This window comes from Pinus tabuliformis, chromosome 6, assembly GCF_031772625.1.
Source record: "Pinus tabuliformis cultivar Carrire ecotype Pingquan chromosome 6, CPIR1, whole genome shotgun sequence".
In the NCBI taxonomy this organism is placed as follows: domain Eukaryota; kingdom Viridiplantae; phylum Streptophyta; class Pinopsida; order Pinales; family Pinaceae; genus Pinus; species Pinus tabuliformis.
Window position 1 is genome coordinate 600014968 of NC_142292.1, and position 9156 is coordinate 600024123.

A 9156-nucleotide genomic window follows, 5' to 3' on the forward strand; every position below is an offset into this window, starting at 1 on the left:
TGATGGTAGCTTATCTATGAGAAGAGATGTGGTGGATGCATGCCTCTAAACTACATTACAATGAGGCACAAGGGACTTTTTATTATAAAAAAAAAAGAGAAAACCCTAAACAACGAAAACCCTAACCTGAGGAGATTTAACACCAAGAGTTTATGGGCCTTGTTGGGGTTAGTTGGACAACTAACTTCTCGGGGTCGTGACTTGGTCATATTATCTCCCTTTGATGCACATGATACCCCATTGGAAATATCTCTCCGAGGACTACGATAGAAAATGTGATTTTATCCAAAAATTGATGGCGGTAGATTGCCAAAAAAAGCACTGTTTAGGGCCTCAAAACGGCTCTGGAAGTTTAGGACTTGAAAACCTGCTAAAAATAGTAAATTGTGCTACAATTAAGGAAATTGAAAAACTGAAAGAAACAATGGTGGGGGTCCAAGAGGAATTAGCAGGTGGCCACCAATATCCACCTGGATCATTCCTATCCCCTTAGGAAGCAATGGTCCACATTGCATTGAGTTCCTCCATGCGATGAGCAAACTTCTGCTGAACTTGGTCCCTCGTGAGCCACTTGCCCTGGTGAAGGAGTTGGCATGCTTTGACAACTCGATACAGTTGGATCTTCTGCTAGAAAGTGTGCTTGATCTACATGTCCATGATCTGATCACTTGCATCTTGTTCCATGCAATCTGGATTTAACTTTGTTGGTGTGAGTTGTTCTGCAATGTCAGATGTGTCTAGTAATGGTGGAAAGTATGGTCGAAGGCGATCCACATTAAATACTGGGTGTAGGAAAAGGAATGGGAGGATGCTAAGCTCAAAAAAATTATCTCCCACAACCTTGGTGATGGTGTATGGCCTATATTGGAGTGGGAAAATCTTGTGGTGGGGCCTAGCGAGGCGCTCCTTCTACAAATGTAGCCAAAATTTATTGCCCACCTAGAATTTGTGTGGCACCCGATGTTGATCATGCCACTGCTTGTACTTAGAATTGGTTTTTTTCAATATGTCATGAACCTATTGTGTTGGATTATTTAGGCCTGACCTAGGTTTGGAAGAGTTATTTAGACAAACAAATCTTGCAGCTACCAGCCCTTTCGGCAACAGCGCGCGAAGCGTGGACTGAGGTCTCACCCAAGGTAGCAGGGGAGGGTGATGGAACCAGGTTTCCACACCCTAGGGATGTCTTCGTATGGTTTGGAGGTTTCGTGCACCGGTTCACGGCTCCGTGCTGCTCGGTATTTGCACAGATCTAGATTGATTATATCTTTCTTATTAGCGTGCTATTCTATTGGAGGATGCGGTTACAAATTAACATGGTCTTTAAGCAAACATTTAACCAACACAATAGATTCGTGCATTAAAATGAACCCAGATTTACATTCATTCATACAATAAGTATTGTAAATTAAATAGATATTATGGAAGTCATATTCTCGACAATGCAGAAGGAACATAGAATTTTAGAAGAAACTTATCTTTATTTCCACTTATCCTCAATACATTCAGATCCACCTTGCGCACACAGCTGCAGGGGTACGCGCACACAACTACGGACTTTCCATGCCTCTGTGCACATAGCTGCAGAGCCTCTCCCTTCTACCCCAACCTTCGACTCAGATTTACAGATGCTCTCAGACTATCTTCTTCACAACCCCGTTACATTTCATATTTTTCCAAAACCAAACTACTTTTCCCTCATAGAGCCACGCTCTATTTATACCCTTCCTTGGTCCGCGATCCCTGTGTGGGCCGACTCTATTTATATTTCTTTACATTATTTTTGGTGGACTACCCTTTGACTCAATCCTATTATACTTCGCACTCCACATACTTTTGAGTTTTTACAGTAATTTAATCCTACTTTTTGGGCTTTCTGCCCCAAAACCGTTACGCAGGACCTCTGCTACCTAACAGTCCCCCAACACAATTATCATGACTCATCCTGAGTCACTTGCTGGCACGCCTAGATGCTCTGCCTTGGATTTCATGGTTCGCCTCCCTTTGAGTGGCGCTCATCTGCTGCTCCCTCATTGTCTTCTATAATGCTTCATCCAGCTTCTGCTTCAATGTTTCTACCACATCTCGTAACTGATGATGCTCATTCTGCTCTTCTTGGTTAACACAGAACACCCCCTTACAAGATTTTACCGCAAGTGGGGAGTCGCGTACGAGACCTCCTAGTACAACCATGACCACTTCCGACTTTCGTATCTTCTCTTCGCACTATCTGCTGCAGCTTGTGTTGCAATTTTGCAAGACCCTGGACACTGTCCGCAAGATCCTAGTCTTCAAGGGACATCAAAGACGACTTGTTAACTATATATCTACCCGTGGTCATCGCCTGTTGATCCTTTCGTTGTGCTTTCGTATTGCATCGGCCTACCCCTGGGTGAGGTGATGGCATTCAGACCAATTCTGCTTCGTGTTCCTTCTTTTCTGATACATCCCCTACCAGTGATGTTGTAGCCTACAGGATACCCGCAGCGGCCAACCCCATACTTCTTAGAGAGTCATGCTTCTCCATTGGCCAGATCACTACTTTCGGCCACATGCCTTATGCAGAGATAATGAACAACTTCATTTGTGTTTCCGAAGTGTAGGCCACCCTCGGTGATTTATAAGCCATGCGAATTTCAAATTCACTCCTTCCCACCTGTTCCAGCGCATGTAACCTGTTTGTGTAAAATCTGTGGCAGCTCGTTTCATATCTATCCCGTACTATTTCTCTTAATGGCCTGCTACCTACTCCCTTTTTCCATAATGTAGCCATCTTGTCATGAATAGTGGTATCAACGGTCATCATTCCTTGTATCAGTGCATCCGTGTGATCCTTTTCACGCAACCACGATCCTTGTGTTTGGTCAAATGTATGCACACCGTAGTACTCACGCATCTGTCCCCCAGGCTACTTTATTGTCCCACGCTCTCTTTCAACTAGGTGGAGTAGTGAGACTATCCTCTTGTCAGCTAGTTAGGTGGTCGACCCAACCATGTAGAGCTTTAGGTGACTGTCATTCACTCTTCTTGGGAAGGGGTCTCCATTAAGTTTATCCAGCTGAACTGTGCCCCCATTGGTAACGTTTTTGACGACATAAGTAATTTTTTGAACTTACTGTCATAAAGCAGGACTAGATCATTTTCTTTGAAGGTACGTACCTTGATATGGAAATCATGCCATGCTTTATCGTGTTGTTTCTGTACCTGCTGATGGAATCTAGCCAGAAAGCGTTCCTCCTCCAATTCTTCTAGCTGTGTGAGCCTTTCCTCCAATGCCCCGCGATTTTCCATACCTGTGATTGCTGCGATCCACAGACTAGGCACAATATCTTCCATAGGCATAACAACCTCCTTACCATAGACTAAGCAAAATGGTGTCTGGCCTATCAACTTCTTGCACGTAGTTCGGTATGCCCATAACACAGCAGGGATGCGCAAGTCCCAGTCATTTCATTATGCATTACAGAACTTAGTCAACGCGGTCTCCAAAATTTTGTTGAAGGCTTCAATGGTCCCATTTGCCTGCAGATGGTAGGGCGTACTCTGTTGGTGATAGATCTAGAACTCCTCAGTGAGTGCGCTAATTGTTTCATTCAAAAAATGCATTCCCCTATAACTCATTAGAATTTTGGGATAGCCAAACCTAGTCAATACGCTCTCGAACAAGAATTTTGCTGCTGTCACAGCCGTGTAATCCTTAACTAGCTACGCCTTGGCCCATTGGGTCAAATATTCAGTCACAGTTATGATATAGCGCGTGTCCATCTTTTCGCATGGTTCAATAGACCCAACGAAGTCGATCACTAATTTCTCAAATGGCTGTAGCGTCATCTGTGGGTGAAGGGGCATTTCATCCCTCCACGATGGTTTACCCATCTGTTAACATACATCGCAAGCCTGACAGTCTTTCGAATCTTGATGTAGAGTGGGCCACCATAGTTCGGCGTTAAGAATCTTATGGGTGGTGTCACGGCCCGCATAATGTATGCCAGCAACCACTCCATGTGCTTTGGCTAGGATCTATTCGTGCTCTAATTCTGATACATATCTACGCAATATTTCGTCATTGCCCATCTTGTAGAGGTGGCCTGCAATTACGGTAAAATATACTACCTGTATCACTAATTCCTTCTTTTGCTGGATAGAATACCCCTGGGGCACAGTTCCCGTAGTTAAAAAGTGGATAATATCTTCAAAGTGGCCATCTGCAACGCGCACGGCATATAAATGAGCGTCCAGGAGTCCCTCCTGTAGATTTGTTGGTTCTTCACTGGTCTCAATTTAGGACACATGATCCAGACCTGTATTCAGACGTCTCGGCTTTACAATAACTTCAAAGTCTTATTCTTGAAACAATAGTAACCATTGACAGATGCGCCCCCCCAACACAGGCTTATTCACTAGGTACTTAAACACAGATTGATCAGTATACATCTTAAAATGTCCTCCGAGCAGATAGTGATGAAACTTTTGGAGTGCGTATACCATTTCCAATCCCTCCCGCTCAGTAGTAGAGTAATTATTTTCTGCTTTGGACAACCTGCGACTTGCGAACGCAATCAGGTGATCGATTCCCACTGCTCCTTCTTGAGTGAGTAATGTACCTAATGTGATACATGATGCATCAACATGTACATGAAATTCAATGTCCTACTTTGGAAAGACCAAGATAGGGGCAGATGCCATCTTTTCCTTATGTGTTTCTAGGCTTTTGTTACATTCCTCATTCCAGCAATATGTAGCATCCTTCTTTAGTAACTGTTCCATTAGAGCCATGATCTAGGTGTAGCTTTTTATAAACTTCCTGTAGTAGCTCATGTGTCCTAATGTAGCACATAGCTATTTTACACTTCGCGGTGCTTGTAGATTTAGTATGACAGCGATCTTTGCTGGATCCACCATCAGTCCTTGCTTACAAACCACATGGCCGAGCAAGTTCCCAAAAAGGATGAGGAAAGTACACTTCTTTAGGTTGAGCACAATCTGGTGCCGGTGGCAGGTATCCAACATCAATCGTAAACTCGTAACTTATTTCTTAACCAAGCCAAATACGGTCCAGTCATCTAGGTAGACTTCTAAGAACTTGTGGATAAATTCCTTAAATGCGGCTACCACAATACGAGAAAATATCGCTGGCACATTCTTCAGCCCAAATGGCATTACCGTATACTGAAAACAACCCCATTCGGTAGCAAACGTTGTCTTGCTCTGATCCTCTGACATGATCTTGATCTGATGATACCCAGAGAATCCATCTGTGAAGGAGTATGCTTCTTGCCCGACCACATTTTCTAGTACCTCGTCTGTAAAGGGTGTTGGAAACAGATCGTTAACACACGCATCATTGAGCTTCCATAGATCGATGTAGATGCAGATCTCACCCTTCTGTTTCTTCTCCTACATGACCATAGGGCTTACCCAATCAGAATCCTTGACTAGTTCAATAATTCTTGCTGCCAGCATCTTGTCCAATTCTTGGCAAACTTTTGCTTTGTATTTTGGATTCAATCGGTAGGGTCACTGTTTCACCAGCTTTGCATCTGCCTTCAAAGTTATCCTCATCATTCCTAAGTCTCCTATAATCCCTTTCAGATCCATAATTTTTGTGGGGAATAAATCTCGGTATTCTCGGAGCAACTCGACGACCTTTTCCACTGTGGCGTCATCCCAATAGTCCCCAAGCGTAGCATACTTCAGCCCTTCCTCTGTTCTGATATTTACTTGCTTTGTTTTCAATGGCACTATGATGTTTGGGTATTCTATCTCGGGTCTGCACACCTCATGACTCCCTACAGATTCTGGTATATTAATGTTACGCGGGTCATCCTCATCGTCTTCGACTTGTATATTGTAACATGCTAAGGCCTGGCTCAACTGTCGTGACCAGTCTGACGGCATGTCTTCTTATGGTTCTAGTGGCGTTCTGAATATGGTGGTTTTTACTAGCTGTAATGTGTCATCCATGGTATCCATCCATTGGTCTTCAAAGAGAAATTTCGACAGAAACCCTTCGCGCAGGATATCCCACTCTCCGGTGCCATGTTGGAGCTCTGTTTCCGTATACCAGTTCCTTTGAATGACATCCAGGGTATGATAAAATAAGTGCACCCATTCTAGTTGAGGCTCCACACCATAAGCTTTGGTCCATCTAGTCAGGTGTAGGCACGGATCATCTTGTCCATTGTATTTCTTCATTATTTGTAGCCCTGGCTTCCCAAATCTTATCTACATCATGCGCTTGCAACTTCACCAATTTTCGAAGGTCCCCTCATGGGTGTCCCACCATCGCGTTGGTGTCACGTGCAATTTCCATTTTAGCGCATCGAATTGTTGGTCTTCTGGTACTGCGCATTCAAATTTAACCAGGAATTCATCCACTACTATCAGCCCATCATACATCGGCAGCTCACGGTTTTGAGCTTTAACACAATACAACAATTTCATCATCATATTACAGTGTAACGTGGTTACCCCGTTCACCCTATTTCGCCATCGCTCGTCCTCTTCATCTGAATCACTGGTGCATGAGCCAGCATGGCCTCGCGAGAGTCTCCACTCCTCCTTCGGTCTATTTGTAGCAATTTTGTAGATACAATCCAATGCATTGCCCTTTTCATCGTTGCGCACAAGTTCTGTGTAGCACGGCCTGTCTGTTGGATCTAGCGGAATGACTACACGGAGCGACTTCTTCTCAAATACCATCTTCCTCTATTTGAGGTCAATAACCCCATTCATGTTAGTGGCCCAGTCTATCCCTAGCAGTGCAGGGTACGAGCTACTTTCGTCCATGATTTCAATAACTTCAAAATCCATCCAGGTAGTTGCATCATCAATATCTACTGTAATTCCTTGTAGTCTTCCCATGGGAAAGATCTTCTATTGATTGGCCATCCGCAATTGAATCAGGGACTATTGTAGTGCAGGCTTGCCCATACACTCCCAGGTTTGTTTAGGCAATACGTTTGCATCTGAACCTAGGTCTAGAATGACCTGATCCATCTCGTAGTCGCCAATTTGCGTTGTTAACCGCATCTCCTGACCCGTCCGCGGTGCGTGTGTTCCTAACTTCCAGACTACGTGAGGTTCACCCCATCGTACGTATCTATTAATCACTTCTTGTAACCCTTTAACTGCCCTGTTGTTGCGAAGCAGTTTTATGCATGTCTCTAGGAAGGTAGTCAACATCGAGGGATCCCTAGCTAGCTCAGGTCGATCCCTACTACCTTGGGTAGAGACACCCATGAAGCTTTTCCTAGCATCCTTCTTGTTCTCCCCATTGACTTCTCCTGTGGCTGCATTGCTATGCACTACCATGTTTACTATGGGTTCATCATCGCATGGTTCAGATCTCATCATCTACACGTTTTGCATTGTTGTAGGAGGCACTGCCTTCTTATCGCGAATCTGTGCTATCAGCATGGGGCAGTCGAGCAACTCATGATCGAATTGCTCACAATAAGGAAATGATATTCTGGTTGGATTGGAACAATCCTACACGTAATGTCCTGGTCCTCCATATTTGTAACAGATTAGCTGCCCACGACCCCTTCCTAATCCCATTCCGCCCTATCCTCGATCCTGTCCCGGGAACCCACCGCACACCATTGCCACAGCTGGATTCTAACCTCACACCTTAGTCTGCATTCTATAGGTAGGTGCCTAGTCCATCAACATTCGATAGCTATGGCAATCTCTTTCTTCATGACCCACCGATCTACAAAAGTTGCAAAAGAGCTGCTGGGGGGTCTGGTTGTATTTTGGCAATAGATGAAAATTATCAGTGTTGTGCTTTCCTCCTACCTGATAGATTTTGCACCAGAGCGGGGTGATCATGCTCAGCCATGCTTGTGCCTCTGGTCACAATGGTGTCGGTCCCCCCATGACCACAAAATTCATCGAGACCAGACAATGATCTTTATCGTGTCCTTGGCTCCTGCACTTTATACACCATACTTCCTCCTGAACTTCCGAACATGGTGTTTATTCTTGTTTTAACCTCTGTATTTCCAAACACAAATTTTGGACCTACACTTGGATTTGCTGAACTCCCAACCCTGGGTCTTGTACCGGGGTTTCGTGCAGCCACATTGTTGCCTCCAGCGCTTCTGCTTGGGTTGGGATTTTTTGTTGTGACAAAGTCATCTTCAAATATGGCGTTAATGATGCATCGAACCAAGCGCAGTGTTGTGCATCCATCAGGGTCATGTTGGCCTTGCTAATGGTGCTTTTCAACCTCTGATCCAAGTCCCATGGGGTCCCACTAGGCATCATTATGATCTTTTTGAATCCTACAACCAACTATGCTTCTGACTTTGTCCAGCTAAACTCCTTCTTTAATTCAGTATGGATGTCTGCTATCCCCGCCGTTGGGTTGATGCTTGAATACTTCATGTACCATGTTAGTGCTCGATCCTGCAGTGTGCTAACTAAGATGGCTTTCTTGATATTATCATCTATGACTTGCTGCGCGTTCCATACTGATGTTAGCACGAACCAAAATTGTTCCAGGTCTTCGCCTCCTGCTCCTTTGAACACTGGTAACTGAATTGTGTTCGCCATAGTTACCCTTGCTCTACTACTGTCCTTGATCCTTTTGATTTTTCAACGTTCTTTTCTATAGAGTCCCCACATTTCACACCAGACACCCCTTATGCAGATCCCGATCCCAGCAACGGAACCATTTGTTGGCTTATTTGGGCCTGACCCAGGTTCGGAAGAGTTATTTAGCCAAACAAATCCCGTAGCTACTGGCCCTTTCAGCAACAGCCCACGTAGCGCAGACTGAAGTCTCACCTGAGATAGTAGGGGAGGGTGATGGAACTAGGTTTCCGCACCCTAGGGATGTCTTGGTGTGGTTTGGAGGTTTCACGCACTAGTTCACAGCTCTGCACTACTCGGTATTCGCACAGATCTAGATTGATTATATCTTTCTTATTAGCATGCTATTCTATTGGAGGATGTGGTTACAAATTAACTGGGTCTTTAAGTAAACATTTAACCAACACAACTGATTCGCACATTAAAATGAAACCAGATTTACATTCATTCATACAATAAGTAGAGTAAATTAAATAGATATTATGGAAGTTAGATTCACGACAGCGCAGAAGGAACACAAAATTTCAAAAGAAACTTATCTTTATTTCCACTTATCCT